The sequence below is a fragment of the Coenobita brevimanus genome, chromosome 69, assembly GCF_032717465.1.
Source record: "Coenobita brevimanus isolate Jiangsu-jjx chromosome 69, ASM3271746v2, whole genome shotgun sequence".
NCBI classification, from domain to species: domain Eukaryota; kingdom Metazoa; phylum Arthropoda; class Malacostraca; order Decapoda; family Coenobitidae; genus Coenobita; species Coenobita brevimanus.
In genome coordinates, this window is record NC_137022.1 from 1,382,501 (window position 1) to 1,400,000 (window position 17,500).

The window sequence follows — 17,500 nt, forward strand, 5'->3', positions numbered from 1 at the left end:
GTAACCCGTGCATAATCAACTCCGGGATTAGGCCTAAACACAGATACACAGACATCAAAGGCGATATTGTTGTACTGGCGAGAGGCGGGGGTGGTAAGTGATGATACGGGTGACGGATCAACTCCGGGATTAGGCGTGTGGCGGTATAAGGGTAACACGCTGAGTCATTATCGTCACCGCCAACACTGATCAACTCCGGGATTAGGCGTGTGGCGGTATAATGGTAACACGCTGAGTCATTATCGTCACCGCCAACACTGATCAACTCCGGGAGTAGCCGTGTGGCGGTATACAAGAGTGACTCGTGTATTTCCCTGTCTGTGTACATATATTAGTCATTACCTTTCTGTACACCTGAGTACTGTACACCCATTACCAGTACTGTACACCATTACCAGTACTGTACACCATTACCAGTACTGTACACCATTACCGGTACTGTACACCATTACCAGTACTGTACACCATTACCAGTACTGTACACCCATTACCAGTACTGTACACTATTACCAGTACTGTACACTATTACCAGTACTGTACACCATTACCAGTACTGTACACCATTACCAGTACTGTACACCATTACCGGTACTGTACACCATTACCGGTACTGTACACCATTACCAGTACTGTACACCCATTACCAGTACTGTACACTATTACCAGTACTGTACACCATTACCAGTACTGTACACCATTACCAGTACTGTACACTATTACCAGTACTGTACACCATTACCAGTACTGTACACCATTACCAGTACTGTACACTATTACCAGTACTGTACACCATTACCAGTACTGTACACCATTACCAGTACTGTACACCATTACCAGTACTGTACACTATTACCAGTACTGTACACCATTACCAGTACTGTACACCCATTACCAGTACTGTACACCATTACCAGTACTGTACACCATTACCAGTACTGTACACCATTACCAGTACTGTACACTATTACCAGTACTGTACACTATTACCAGTACTGTACACCATTACCAGTACTGTACACTATTACCAGTACTGTACACCATTACCAGTACTGTACACCATTACCAGTACTGTACACCCATTACCAGTACTGTACACCATTACCAGTACTGTACACCATTACCAGTACTGTACACTATTACCAGTACTGTACACCATTACCAGTACTGTACACTATTACCAGTACATTTGTTCACACCTGCTGTACATACCTAACCCCTTCCACCTGAGAGAGAGAGAGAGAGAGAGAGAGAGAGAGAGAGAGAGAGAGAGAGAGTTAAACAATAGTAGTAGTAGTAGTAGTAGTAGTAGTAGAGTAGTAGTAATAGTTTTTTTTTTTTTTTTTTTATGTGTCCGACTCAGGGCAAAGGCTTCAGGGCCTATATCTTGGGGGCAGTAGCCTATCCCAACGATAATAATAATAATAATAATAATAATAATAATATTAATAATAATAATAGCAACAACAATAATCCTTAAGCTGGACTAAATCGCTCTGGGACAGGAATAACGAAATATTAAACGTCACAGGATTGAAAGGGTGTCACTTAATTAACATCTGGCCAGGTAAGCACTCACCTTTACCTGGTCTGGGGGGGCTGGGTGCTTATTGTATTATTTTTTACTATTTTCAAACCCTAAATATGAAAAAAAAAGTATTATTAATTGCACAACTATCCCATCGTGCGAGGCCAACCATCTTAGACACACAGTAATCCGGTTAAGAATTAGTCTAAAAATCCCTGTAGGCGATTTGTCTTCATCTGACGGAACTGAGCCAATCCCATGACACGAACACCAAGTTGCCTAAAACTCCATAACCCGTATTTAAAAGGTAGGCATGAGTCTCCTTGGTCACTAGTAAAATAGGCCCCTCCAGTCTGACTACACCTGAACAGTATGGATTGGGTCAGGTTGCATTAATGTTTCTCTGATGTTCTGGCTTCAGTTTGTGGAGATCTTTACATCCTGACGGCTCCACTTCCGTTTCTTCTCCAGCCTCTTACAAATGACAAACAACTCTCAGTGCTCCCCATTCATTTTAATCTATTCAGCTATCAATCAGAGTGTATACTTTGTTACATATCAGAATAAGTACGAAAAAAGTATGACCAAGATAGTACTGATGACTCAATGACTAATCGGAATGATGGGAGAAGGAAGGAAGGAAGGAAGGAAGGAAGGAAGGAAGGAAGGAGGAGGAGGAGGAGGAGGAGGAGGAGGAGGAGGTCAAGAACGCATGAGTATGGCGTATGGAAGGGAGGGTGAATACTCCAAGGGTGATTCACAGCAACAGAATCTCCCTGGATCACCCTAACTCCCCCCTCCCATTTACATCACCCACCCTCCCTCCCTCCCGCCCCTCCTCCTCCCCTCCATATCACCCCCACCCACCCCTCCTCCCCACCTACCACCCCCCTCTTCATCTCCCCCTACCTTTTTTCCTCCCTCCCCCACCAGAACATTCTCCCTCTCTTCTTCCTTTCTCACAAACCCCCTCCTCCTTCTTCCCCCCCTCCTTCACCCCCACCTCAGTCATCTCCCCCTCTTCCTCTCTCTCCACCTCCCTTCCCTCCCTACATCGTCTCACCCCCTCCCTTTCTCACCTTTTTTTTTCTTACTTCCTCTTCCCGTACTGCCTCCCTCCCCCCTCCCCTTACCTCCCCCTCCCCCTATGCCTCTCTCTGTCCCTCCCCTTACCTCCCTCTCCCCCTATGCCTCTCACCCCCCTCCCCTTACCTCCCCCTCCCCTTATGCCTCTCTCCTCCCTCCCCTTACCTCCCCCTCCCCCTATGCCTCTCTCTCCCCCCTCACCCTATGCCTCTCTCCCCCTCCCCTTACCTCCCTCTCCCCCTATGCCTCCCTCCCCCCCTCCCCTTACCTCCCTATGCCTCTCTCTGCACCCCCTGCCCCCCCAAGTGACTCAGAGGCATCACAGTGACTCACACACACGAACCACGAGAGAGAGAGAGAGAGAGGTGTCCGTCATGCCAACACACTGAGAGAGAGAGAGAGAGAGAAAGAGACAGAGAGAGAGAGAGTACATTTTCTATACAGTAACGCAAAATTGAACCCGGGACTTACGTTGTTTTCCAGCTGTAACTGATTTGAACTTTGCAAAACAGTACCTTATATATCAGTGTGGTAGTTGTGGTAGTGGTGGTGGTGGTGGCAGTGGTGGTGGTTGTGGTAGTTGTGGTAGTGGTGGTGGTTGTGGTAGTGGTGATAGTTGTGGTAGTGGTGGTGGTTGTGGTAGTGGTGGTGGTTGTGGCAGTGGTGGTGGTTGTGGTGGTGGCAGTGGTGGTGGTTGTGGTGGTGGTGGTGGTTGTAGTAGTGGTGGTGACTGGTAGTGGTGGTAATTTGTGGTAGTGGTGGTAATTTGTGGTCGTTGTGGTAGTGGTGGTGGTTGTAGTGGTTGTAGTAGTGGTGGTGACTGGTAGTTGTGGTAGTTGTGGTGGTAGTGGTGGTGGTTGTGGTAGTGGTGGTAATTTGTGGTGGTTGTGGTAGTGGCGGTGGTTATGGAAGTGGCGGTGGTTGTAGTAGTTGTGGTAGTGGTGGTTTTATACTTACAGTTTAGGGAATACACCAGATGAGGAGCACGCCTTACCTGAAACAAAATAAGTACATAAATAAGTACATAAATAAATAAATAAATACAGGAAATACGGTGAATAAATAAAATACGGAACATAAATACGGTAAAAAATGAAATACGGTAAATAAGTAAAATACGGTAAAAAAAAATAAATCCGGTAAATACTTTTTAAAATACGGTAAATAAATGAAATACGGAAGATGAAGACGGTAAATAAAATAAATGAAATACGGAAAATAAATACGGTAAATAAAATGAAATACGGAAAACAAATACGGTAAATAAAATGAAATACGGAAAATAAATACGGTAAATAAAATGAAATACGGAAAACAAATACGGTAAATAAAATGAAATACGGAAAATAAATACGGTAAATAAAATGAAATACGGAAAATAAATACGGTAAATATAATAAATGAAATACGGAAAATAAAGACGGGAAATAAGTGAAATACGGACAATAAAGACGGGAAATAAGTGAAATACGGACAATAAAGACGGGAAATAAGTGAAATACGGAAAATAAATACGGTAAATAAAATGAAATACGGAAAATAAATACGGTAAATAACTGAAATACGGAAAATAAATACGGTAAATAAAATAAAGGAAATACGGAAAATAAACAAATACGGAGAATAAAATAAATACTGTAAAACAAATAAATATGGTACACAAAACAAACTACGTAATGCCTTTTCCGTGGCGATTTATTTCTTACCTTACTTTCTCCTGGATGTTACAGTATATGGTATATGTTTAATATCAACAAAGACTAACATAAAGACCGTAAAACTTCTTCCTTTGCGATTTATTTTCATATTTCAGCTTACCTGTTCCTGTATATCTGCTTAATATCGACAGAGTTTGCGTGAGTAACACAGGGACTACGTAATGCCTTCTCTTTACCGATTTATTTTCCAGTTTATAGCCTACCTCACTTTCTCTTGTGCATTAGCGATATGCACAGGTAACACAACAAGAGGATTAAGGTGTGATGTCCAAAATAAATCACTACGGGAAAAGTGTTAAGAAAACTCCTTTGCGAGTGACCAGTTCCTCGTCCCTGAGTCGCACAATGTGAGGAATAAACCCCAGTCAGATCCTGAATTTGGATCTCTGTTATCTTGTCTTTGGTTTTTCTTGAAGGGAACAATCTTACGGGCTTCTGGCCTTTGGTTCCTTCTTCTATCTATTGCCAGACGCCTCAATCCCGTAAGGGGTGGCCACAAAACAAATCGCCTCCATGTCGCCCTGTCTCCCGCCATTTCACTGCCCTGCTCCCAGCTCACACACACCCCTCTCTCATATACCTCTCCACTTCATCCCTCCCCCTCCCTGCCTTCCCCTCATTCACATACACTCTCCTCGTCAGTCTCTCACTCTCCAACCTCTTCTTTCTATCTAGATGTCTATTGCCAGAGGCCTTAATCTCGTACGGGGTGGCCACAAACAAATCACCTCCATGTCGCCCTGTCCCCCGCCATTTCACTGCCCTGCTCCCAGCTCACACACCCCCTCTCTCATATACCTCTCCACTCCATCCCTCCATCTCATCCTCAGCCTCCCCCTCCCTCTCCCCGCCTCCACCTCACTCACATACACTCTCCTCGTCAGTCTCTCACTCACCATCCTCGCTTCCATGCATATAAGAAAAATACAGCTAAACCCCTTAACTTACAAGACAATTAGGCGACTTAGAATCTGAACCTAAACACTGTAAAGAAACTAACAGGAGAAGGTGTATACAGTAACTAACAGGAGAAGGAGTATACAGTAACTAACAGGAGTATACAGCAACTAACAGGAGGAGTATACAGTAACTAACAGGAGGAGTATACAGTAACTAACAGGAGAATACAGTAACTAACAGGAGAAGGAGTATACAGTAACTAACAGGAGTATACAGTAACTAACAGGAGAAGGAGTATACAGTAACTAACAGGAGGAGTATACAGTAACTAACAGGAGTATACAGTAACTAACAGGAGAAGGAGTATGCAGTAACTAACAGAAGGAGTATACAGTAACTAACAGGAGAAGGAGTATACAGTAACTAACAGAAGGAGTATACAGTAACTAACAGGAGAAGGAGTATACAGTAACTAACAGGAGGAGTATACAGTAACTAACAGAAGGAGTATACAGTAACTAACAGGAGAATACAGTAACTAACAGGAGACGGAGTATACAGTAACTAACAGGAGAAGGAGTATACAGTAACTAACAGAAGGAGTATACAGTAACTAACAGGAGAAGGAGTATACAGTAACTAACAGAAGGAGTATACAGTAACTAACAGGAGAAGGAGTATACAGTAACTAACAGAAGGAGTATACAGTAACTAACAGAAGGAGTATACAGTAACTAACAGGAGAAGGTGTATACAGTAACTAACAGGAGAAGGAGTATACAGTAACTAACAGGAGAAGGAGTATACAGTAACTAACAGGAGAAGGAGTATACAGTAACTAACAGAAGGAGTATACAGTAACTAACAGGAGAAGGAGTATACAGTAACTAACAGGAGAAGGAGTATACAGTAACTAACAGAAGGAGTAACTCAATTATAATGCAGTAACACGCACCGCCTCCCCCGCACACAGTATCTATTGTTCCTTGACCTTGGCTCTGACCTTACCTCCCATGACTCAGTACTGGCAGAGGTGGGTCAATAAACTCCTCTATAGTTTGTCCAAATATCACTTAAAACTACAGTACTGGCACTTAAAACTCAGTACTGGCACTTAAAAACTCAGTACTGACACTTAAAACTATAATACTGGCACTTAAAACTCAGTACTGGCACTTAAAAACTCAGTACTGACACTTAAAACTATAATACTGGCACTTAAAACTCAGTACCGGCACTTAAAAACTCAGTACTGACACTTAAAACTATTATACTGGCACTTAAAACTCAGTACTGGCACTTAAAACTATAATACTGGCACTTAAAACTATAATACTGGCACTTAAAACTCAGTACTGGCACTTAAAACTATAGTACTGGCACTTAAAACTATAGTACTGGCACTTAAAACTATAGTACTGGCACTTAAAACTATAGTACTGGCACTTAAAACTCAGTACTGGCACTTAAAACTATAGTACTGGCACTTAAAACTATAATACTGGCACTTAAAACTATAGTACTGGCACTTAAAACTCAGTACTGGCACTTAAAACTATAGTACTGGCCCTTAAAACTCAGTACTGGCACTTAAAACTATAGTACTGGCACTTAAAACTCAGTACTGGCACTTAAAACTATAGTACTGGCACTTAAAACTCAGTACTGGCACTTAAAACGACAGTACTGGCGAGGTAGGACAATAAACTCCTCTATAGTGGGGAGAGGATGGAGAGACTGACGAGGAGAGTGTATGTGACTGAGGTGGAGGGGAGGGCCAAGGATGAGATGGAGGGATGGAGTGGAAAGGTATATGAAAGAAGGGGGTGTGAGTCGGGGGAGCAGGGCTGTGAAATGGCCGGGGGACAGGGCGACGTGGAGGCGATTTGTTTGTGGCCACCCCGTACGGGATTAAGGCGTCTGGCAATAGATAGATAGACAGAACATTTACTAACCCAAATTTCCCCCTCAGATGAATGTTGTCAATTAATAATGCTAATGAGTAAAGAGATGATGAAGTAACGTTGCAATGAGTCAACCATCACCAACCTGTCAACTGCATCTTCGCCTCGATAAAAATTATAAATAAATAAAAATAAACTGAGTATAATGTACGCAGTAAATCAGTGTGTGCTTGTCAAATCACACTTACAGTCCTCTTGCCACTTTCCACAAACGTATTTATGTGACTCTGGTTTCTCCACCCTTCTACACACACAAATAAATAAATATATAACTAATAATAATAATAATAACAATAATATTAATAAAATAAATAAATAAATAAGAGCCGAAACTGGTTGGATGTGGTCCCAGATATGAGATGTGCGTTATCAGTGACTCAACCTCGAATCACGTGACTGAAAGCAAAGTGACATCCATCCCCCTGATATGTAAAAAAAATATGCATTCTGACTGACAGCTGTAGGTATTAAAAGGACTGGGAAAGCACCATTTTTTTTTTTAATCATTATTTGTGAGAGACAGACTGACAAATGAGGAAGTGAAGGAGCGTTGTGGATGTGATAGGAAACGTTAGGAGAAACACACTGAGGTGGTTTGGCCATGTGGAGAGGATGGAGAGTGAGAGACTGACGAGAAGTGTGTGTGTGTGTGTGTGTGTGTGTGTGTGTGTGTGTGTGTGTGTGTGTGTGTGTGTGTGTGTGTGTGTGTGTGTGTGTGTGTGTGTGTGTGTGTGTGTGAGGTGCATGTGGAGTTACATGGAGAGACAGACTGCCAAATGAGGAAGTGAAGGAGCGTTGTGGTGTGGATGTGGATGTGATAGGAACCGTTAGGAGAAACACACTGAGGTGGTTTGGCCATGTGGAGAGGATGGAGAGTGAGAGACTGACGAGGAGAGTGTATGTGAGTGAGGTGCATGTGGAGTTACATGGAGAGACAGACTGACAAATGAGGAAGTAAAGGAGCGTTGTGGTGTGGATGTGGATGTGATAGGAAGCGTTAGGAGAAACACACTGAGGTGGTTTGGCCATGTGGAGAGGATGGAGAGTGAGAGACTGACGAGGAGAGTGTATGTGAGTGAGGTGCATGTGGAGTTACATGGAGAGACAGACTGACAAATGAGGAAGTAAAGGAGCGTTGTGGTGTGGATGTGGATGTGATAGGAAGCGTTAGGAGAAACACACTGAGGTGGTTTGGCCATGTGGAGAGGATGGAGAGTGAGAGACTGACGAGGAGAGTGTATGTGAGTGAGGTGCATGTGGAGTTACATGGAGAGACAGACTGACAAGTGAGGAAGTGAAGGAGCGTTGTGGTGTGGATGTGGATGTGATAGGAAGCGTTAGGAGAAACACACTGAGGTGGTTTGGCCATGTGGAGAGGATGGAGAGTGAGAGACTGACGAGGAGAGTGTATGTGAGTGAGGTGCATGTGGAGTTACATGGAGAGACAGACTGACAAATGAGAAAGTGAAGGAGCGTTGTGGTGTGGATGTGGATATGATAGGAAGCGTTAGGAGAAACACACTGAGGTGGTTTGGCCATGTGGAGAGGGTGGAGAGTGAGAGACTGACGAGGAGAGTGTATGTGAGTGAGATGGAGGGGGAGAGAGGGAGGGGAGGGCCAAGGATGAGATGGAGGGATGGAGTGGAGAGGTATATGAGAGAGGGGTGTGTGAACTGGAAGCAGGGCAGGGAAATAGCGGGGGACAGGGTGACGTGGAGGCGATTTGTTTGTGGCCACCCCGTATAAGGGATTAAGGCGTCTGGCAATAGACAGATAGACAGAAGAAACTGAAGTGGAGCTACGAGAAGGCTAAGATCACCCCACAAGCAGGAAACGAGGCGAAAAAAATTGAGACACACTGATCCAACCTAACCAAACTCCATACTGTTCAGGTGTAGTCAGACTGGAGGGGCAGATTTGACTAGTGACCAAGGAGATGCATTCCTGCCTTTTAAATACGGGTTATGGAGTTTTAGGCAACCACGACTTGGTGTTCCAGTTCCGTCAGATGAAGACGAATCGCCTACAGGGATTCATGGACGAATTCTTAAGTGGATTTATGTGTGTCTGAGATGGCTGGACACACTCGCGATGGGTGTTCTTACCTAATTGTTCTTACCTAATTGTATCTTTACAGGAATGAGTCAAGCTCGTACTGTCCCGTGTCTTAAACCATATTTATCGTACATATCCTTAAATTTGTGAATTGTTTTGGCACACACTATTTCATTCGGTAGTGCATTCCATTGATCAATTGCTCTGTTTGGGAAACTGAATTTCCTTACGTCTTTATCACCTCTCTTCTTATGCAGTTTTTTGCAGTGTCCTCTTGCTGATGCTTCTCCATATGTTAAGTAATCATTTATGTCTATTTTCTCCTTTCCTGATATGCACTTATATAGCATTATCATGTCACCTCTTTGTGTGTGTGTGTGTGTGTGTGTGTGTGTGTGTGTGTATGTGTGAGAAAGAGAGAGAGAGGGGGGGGAGGGGAGGGAATCATATGGCAAGAACAATTACTTGAGAGAGAGAGAGAGAGAGAGAGAGAGAGAGAGAGAGAGAGAGACTGGGTTAGTGAGTCACGGCCTTGGCAATGACCGTGGCGGGGGGGGAGGGGGAGGATTAGTAGGGGGGGAGGGGGAGGTAAGGGGAGGAGAGGAGGGGGATATAAGGGGAGGACAGGAAGGGAGAGGAAGGAGGGGATGGAGGGGGATGTAAGGGGAGGAAAGGAGGGGAGGGGAAGGTAAGGGGAGGAAAGGAGGGGAGGGGAAGGTAAGGGGAGGAAAGGAGGGGAGGGGAAGGTAAGGGGAGGAAAGGAGGGGAGGGGAAGGTAAGGGGAGGAAAGGAGGGGAGGGGAAGGTAAGGGGAGGAAAGGAGGGAGGGGAAGGTAAGGGGAGGAAAGGAGGGGAGGGGAAGGTAAGGGGAGGAAAGGAGGGGAGGGGGAGGTAAGGGGAGGAAAGGAGGGGAGGGGAAGGAGGGGGATGTAAGGGGAGGAAAGGAGGGGAGGGGAAGGAGTTGGGGTTGGAGGTTATGAAGGGGTACAAAGGAAAAGAAGGGGAACAATAGAGAGGATGAGAGCTGGGGAATGGAAGGAGAGAGGGGGGAGGGGAGGGAAGATGTAAGGGGGGAAGGGAGGGGAGGGTGTTCCAAAACAGAGGTGGGGGTAATGTAAGGAGCGTGACCCCTGTGGTTGAGGGTCCAGGGGCTGTTCCCAAGATCCAAGACCTTGGCTGTGCCCATGACGCGACGAGACACGGACAGTCTGCTGGCCTGGGGGGAGGGGGAGGGACGGAGGAGAGAGGAGGGGGAGAGGGATGCAGGAAGGGGAGAAGAGGGAGGGGGGGTACAAAGGAAAGCAAACAGCAACAGACCTAATGGTTCTTTCGAGGCTGCTTGTTACAGAGAAGACCATCACTATGATATCTAATTCTACAAGCTGAAGGTAAGGATAGTAAAGCAAGAAGGCTCTCCCCCACCCACCAAACCCTCCAGTCGAAGCCGGCAGGAAAAAAGTGAGACGACCACCAAGCAGCCTGGAAAGCTGACATTTAATTTTCATAGGAAAGACTGAAAAGTGGTAAACTGTATTCCGTCCTACTGTATCTATACACTACAAGTGTTAATACGCCACAATTATCTTTAATTACATAGTATTTCCCTGCTATAGTTTCATCACGACCTGAAATAGAGAAAAACGGCTTATATTATTATGCCGTCATGAGGGTGTTTTGCCGGGGATTTGAAGCGAGGTACTTATCCAAGCGACTGTTGAATGTCACCACTGTACTGTACTCAACGACATCCCTGGCCAGTGTATGCCAAATGTTAACAACCCTGGTTATAAAAAAAAATACTTTGCTTCATCAGACTGGAGATGCTTTCCAGTAATCTTGTACCCATTACCTCTAGTATAGTTAGACTGATCAATGGCAAAGCACTTGTCACCATCCGTATTATCGATTCCTTTCATAATCTTGAATACTTAAGTCAGATCCCCTCGTAGTCTGTGCTTTGATAGGTTAAGTAACTTTATCTCATTTCATCGCTCCACGTATGATTTGTTCCTCAGGCTGGGTATCTTGTTACTCGTCGCTGTACTCTCTCCAATTTCTCTATGTCTTTCCTGTAATACGGTGACCAGAACTGCACATAAAGAGAGAGAATAAGGAAGCCACAACTCCTCTCTTGCTGATAAACCCAAAATATATGCGTGCTAAAGGATGGATGAGAGGACGATGTGACAGGGAATGGGTAAAAAGAAAAAAAGGAAAGTTAAACAGGAGAAAAGAAAAGAAGAGAGGAAGGCAGGGGGAAGAGGAGGAACGTATAACAATGGGCGTAATGGGGGAAGGAATATGGGGAGGGGAGAGAAGAGGGAGGGGAAGAGGGGAAGGGAGAGGAAGGGAAGGGGAGAGTGGAAGGAAGGGGAAGGCAAAGGGAGAGGAGGGAGGAAAAGAATGGGAGGGAAGGGTGGAGGGAAGGAAGGGAGGGGGAGAAAGTGGGAGGGAAGGAAGCGAGGGGGAGGAAGTGGGAGGGAAGGAAGGGAGGGGGGAGAGTGCGAGGGAAGGGAAGGGGGAGATGAGGGAGGGGAAGAGGGGGAGGGAAGGGAAGGGGGAGAAGAGGGAGGGGAAGAGGGGGAGGGAAGGGTAGAGGGAAAGAAGGGTAAGAGGGAGAGAGGGATGGGAAAGGGAAGTGGGGAGAGAACGGCAAAGGGGGGAAGAGGTGGAAAGGAAGACCGAGATAAAGGGAGAGAAGGAAGGAAGGAAGGAAGAAGGTGGAGGAGGAGGAGAGAGGGGAAGGCGAGAGAAAGGGGGAGAAGGAGGCGATTGAGAAGGGGGAGGATAAGGGGAGGGGGAGGGTAAGGGGAGGGGAAGGAAAGGGGGAGAGAGGAGAGGATTGAGAGATGTGTAGTAACAGGTGACTGGCGAGAATAAAACTCATGACAGGAAGGAAGGGAGAGGAAGGGAGGCAGGGAGGATGTGAAGGAAGGAAGAAGGAAAGGGATAGGGAACAGAGAGAGAGAGAGAGAGAGATGGGGGAAGTCAAGCAAGTTTACACTGAGAAGCGTGAAGTCACATTTTATCATTGAATATATGGTGTAAATAAACCAAGTCTCGTATATTACAGGGAGAAATACACAGGTTTAATTAGTGGGAGGTGTTAGGTGTGGTGTTAGGCAGGGCGTCCACAAGTGCGGGTTTATATACAAAGGTTTATTGTGCATCAGCGGTTTAACAGTGAGATCTAGACCATATGAAAGAGTATTTTTTTTTTTTTTTTTTTTGGGGGGGGGGAAGTAACTTGTAAAACATTTCAGGATGTTAAAATGTCTGCAGACCCAGTAAGACATTGAAGTGAGAAGTGTTAGTGCTGGGGGTAGGGTAGTGAGACCTGGGACGAGGTCACTGAGTGTGACTTCAGGGATAAGGGACTGAATAGGGAAGCTGCCAGAAATCGAGCAGCAGGGACAGCCGCCATTAGGTGACCAAGGCCGATGCACGCAAGCATGTTGGAGCCTTCAAAAACGAACGAACGAACGAACGCACACAATACTCGTATATGTGTATGAGTGTATATATATATATATATATATATATATATATATATATATATATATATATATGTATGTATATATATATATATATATATATATATATATATATATATATATATATATATATATATATATATATATATATATATACTGTATATACCTGTATGAGAGAGAGAGAGAGAGAGAGAGAGAGGCGGGGATGCTGTCAAGAACAAAGGATGTGAGATGCAAGTGACAGGAAGGAAGGACGGAAGGAAGGAAGCTGCGTGTCTAAACGAGAGGAATTACTGGTGTGCAACATTGCAAAAAAAGGCAACAGACCCAAGCACAAAGGAACTGCGTGGGTGACTGAGGCTGTGGGAGTGGTGGGGGCAGACTGAAGTGTAATTATGGCTGAGAGGGAAACACTGCATTATCTGACTAACAAACGAGTTCAATTTCAGGATCCTTCCCCACGGCGAAGTGCAGGGAAGTATTAATAGGTTTGGCTCCTGGGTGAACGCCGCAGATGTTACCCCCCACCAGGGTACATGGCGCCATCACGTGTACGCTCGCTCTCCATCAGCGCTTTAGTGAGACAGAAGAAATATGTGCAGCTTGTAATGTGGTGTGTGGGATGAAGCGAAGACGGAGGGGGGTGCAAGGAACAGCGTGGTGGACTGAAGAGGTGCGACAGGCTGTGGCACAAAAGAAGAAAGCATACAATGAATGGATGAGAAATAGGGGCGTGGAAGAAGTTGAGAGGCGGAAGAGAGAGTTATATGTAGAAAGAAAGAGAGAGGTGAAAAGATTAGTAAGAGAGAGTAAGAAGAGAGCGGATGAGGAATCTGGAAGGAATTTGAGTGTAAAGTGGAGGGACTGTAAGAAAATGTTCTGGAAAGAGGTGAAAAGAGTAAGACAGGGTGGATGTGAAGTTAGCATGGGAGTGAAAGATAAAAATGGTAGATTACTAGTGGAGAAGGGAGAAAAAGTGAGCAGATGGAGAGAACAATTTAAGGAATTGTTGAACGTAGAGGATGGAAGTAATGCGAGTATAAGTGGCTGGGGAATGGTTGGGAGAAGGAGGGAGGTGAGAAGACAGGAAGAAATCAGTACGATAGAAGTTGTGGAAGCAATGAAGAAAGTTAAATTGGGGAAAGCCCCAGGAATTGATGGAGTGTGTGGTGAAATGCTGAAGCATGGGGGAGAGATAGTAGTAGAATGGATGTGGAAGATGTGCAGATTGGCCTGGGAGGAAGGTAGAGTCCTGGAGGATTGGAAGTCAGGTATAATTATTCCCTTGTACAAAGGAAAAGGGGAAAAAGAAGTGTGTGGTAATCATAGGGGCATTTGTCTTCTTAGTATAATAGGAAAAGTGTATGGTAGGATACTTATTGACAGAGTTAGGGAAATAACAGAGAAATTATTTGGAAAAGAACAGGGAGGCTTTAGGAAGGGAAGAGGTTGTGTAGACCTGATATTCATTCTTAGATCTTTAGTGGAAAAGTTTCTAGAGAAGGGAAAGAAGTTGTATGCGGCTTTCATGGATTTGGAGAAAGCATATGACAGGGTCAATAGACAAGGATTGTGGAAAGTATTAAGAATATATGGAGTAGATGGGAAGTTGTTGAATGCTGTGAAGAGTATGTATGATGGTGCTAAGGCTGCAGTGCGTGTGGATGGTGAACTGAGTGAATTTTTCTCTTTGAAAGTTGGGTTGAAACAGGGATGTGTCATGTCTCCATGGTTGTTCAATCTGTACATGGATGGGGTAATACAAGAGGTACAAGGTAGGGTAGTGGATGTTGGAGTGGCCCTGGTGAGAGAGGGTAGTGTTTGGAAACTCCCTGTACTGTTGTTTGCAGATGATACTGTGTTGTTGAGTGAAGACGAAGGAGAGCTGCAAGGCTTGGTGGATGAGTTTGGGAGAGTGTGTAAGAAACGGAATCTAAAGGTGAATGTAGGGAAGAGTAAAGTGATGGTCTTTGGGAGAGGTGAAGTCAGTGAATGTACAGCGAGGTTGGATGATGAGGAATTGGAAAATGTGAGTATGTTTAAGTACTTGGGTAGTGTGATGAGTAAGGATTGAGGTTTAGAGGGTGAAGTGCTTGAAAGGGTACAGCAGGGAAGAAAGGTTGCTGGCTCTTTGAAAGCAGTGATAAGAAACAGGGAAGTGAGCATCGAAGTGAAAAAGTTACTACATGACAGTATTGTGATACCAACTCTAACGTATGGAAGTGAAGCTTGGACGTTGTTGGAAGGACACAAGTCAAGAGTGAGAGCAGTGGAAATGAGTTATTTAAGAGGAGCCTGTGGAATCACATGGAGAGACATGCTGACGAATGAGGATATAAAGGAGCGTTGTGGTGTTGATGTGGATGTGATAGGAAGCGTTATGAGGAACACACTGAGGTGGTTTGGCCATGTGGAGAGGATGGAGGGTGAAAGACTGACGAAGAGAGTGTATGTGAGTGAGGTGGAGGGGGAAAGAGGGAGAGGGAGGCCGAGGATGAGATGGAAGGATGGGGTGGAGAGGTATATGAGAGAGGAGGGTGTGAGTTGGGAGCGGGGCAGTGAAATGGTGGGGGACAAGGCGACGTGGAGGCGGTTTGTTTGTGGCCACCCCGAACGGGATTGAGGCGTCTGGCAATAGATAGACAGATAGATAGATAATTCAGTAATCACACACACACACACACACCACAACAACAACAAACAACAACAACGCGACCAAACGTATCGCAGTCACGTGGCAATGTTTACAAATATCAGCTGTGCGTCACTCCCCCCTCCTCCCTCCCTCCCACTTCCTCATCCGGACACTCCCCATCCAAAAACAGGTTAGAGAATGTGTGTGTGTGTGTGTGTGTGTGTGTGTGTGTGTGTGTTACGTTCCTTGCCTCACCAGGAGCGTAAAAACCAACTGCTACTTACCCCAGGCATTTAATTCGTGTGACAGTATCTTAAAAGAGAGAGAGAGAGAGAGAGAGAGAGAGAGAGAGAGAGAGAGAGAGAGAGAAAATCCAGTTATAAAGCCTAAGTACTCTTGATAACCAGGCATTTGTTAGCTGGTTAGTTATATGATTTCCTGCCCAGTAAATGGTTTCCTAGGTTACGGGGAAACTTGTGGCTTGTAAAAGGAAATCTCCCTCTCTCTCTCTCTCTTTCTCTCTCTCTCTCTCTCTCTCTCTCTCTCACACACACACACACACACACACACACACACACACATACACACAGCGCGCCAATCCAAACAACAGCCCACGCTTCGCGCCCTTGTGTATTAATCACAGCATAACAGCGTGTAAGACGTGAAGAGTCAGCAGCCGGCCAGACACGCGACCAAACAAAGAAGTCAGCAGGCGCGCGTCAGCACTGGTGGAGCTGACGACCCATAACGCGCATCAAGACCAATATCTCTCTCTCTGCACCATCACCACCCCAACACCCCTCCTCTCACTCCCATAATCACCAGTGTCAATATCCTTAACCCTTCCCCTCTCTCTCTGCACCATCACCACCCCAACACCCCTCCTCTCTCACCCACCATAACCACCAATATCATACACCCCCTCCTCTCTCTCTCTCTCTGCACCATCACCACTCCAACACCCCTCCTCTCTCTCTGCACCATCACCACCCCAACACCCCTCCTCTCTCTCTGCACCATCACCACCCCAACACTCCTCCTCTCTCTCTGCACCATCACCACCCCAACACCCCTCCTCTCTCACCCACCATAACCACCAATATCACTATCCTTACACCCCCTCCCTCTCTCTCTGCACCATCACCACCCCAACACCCCTCCTCTCTCTCTCTCTCTGCACCATCACCACCCCAACACCCCTCCTCTCTCTCTCTCTCTGCACCATCACCACCCCAACACCCCTCCTCTCTCTCTCTCTGCACCATCACCACCCCAACACCCCTCCTCTCTCTCTCTCTCTGGACCATCACCACCCCAACACCCCCTCCTCTCTCTCTCTCTCTCTCTGCACCATCACCACCCCAACACCCCTCCTCTCTCTCTCTCTCTGCACCATCACCACACCAACACCCCTCCTCTCACCCACCATAACCACCAATATCATACACCCCCTCCTCTCTCTCTCTCTCTGCACCATCACCACCCCAACACCCCTCCTCTCTCTCTCTCTCTCTCTCTGCACCATCACCACCCCAACACCCCTCTTCCCACCTCTCTCTCTCTCTCTGCACCATCACCACCCCAACACCCCTCCTCTCTCACCCACCATAACCACCAATATCACTATCCTTACACCCCCTCCCTCTCTCTCTGCACCGTCACCACGCCAACACCCCTCTTCCCACCTCTCTCTCTCTCTCTCTCTCTCTCTCTCTCTCTCTCTCTCTCTCTCTCTCTCTCTCTCTCCCCACGCCAGCAACATTAGCACAACACAACACAGCACATACACCTTGACTGCACCTCTGCTCCACTTAGCGACACAGCACCCCCTCAACACAACACACCAAGCTGAACTGTACTGAACATCTTTAACATCTGACGGACAATACAGAAATAAGGACAGTGTTCATACTACCCACAGTCACACTAACACAACATACTGCTTTACTGAATATTTGTTACATTTAAAAGGCAAGAAAGAAATAGTGTCCATACTTTCCATACTGACACTAACACCACCACATACTGCTTTACTGAATACCTGTTAAAGGACAGTAAAGAAATAATGTTCATGCTATCCACACTGTTACAAAACCACATTCTTCCTTACTGAATACCTGTTAT

General features: G+C 45.7%; 1 protein-coding gene across 1 annotated transcript in view; it reads left to right on the plus strand.

Annotated features, from left to right (window-relative positions):
* Positions 1 to 17,500, plus strand: part of LOC145406027 (retinol dehydrogenase 11-like) — a 65,391-nt gene that overhangs the window by 14,063 nt on the left and 33,828 nt on the right. The window lies entirely within an intron of this gene.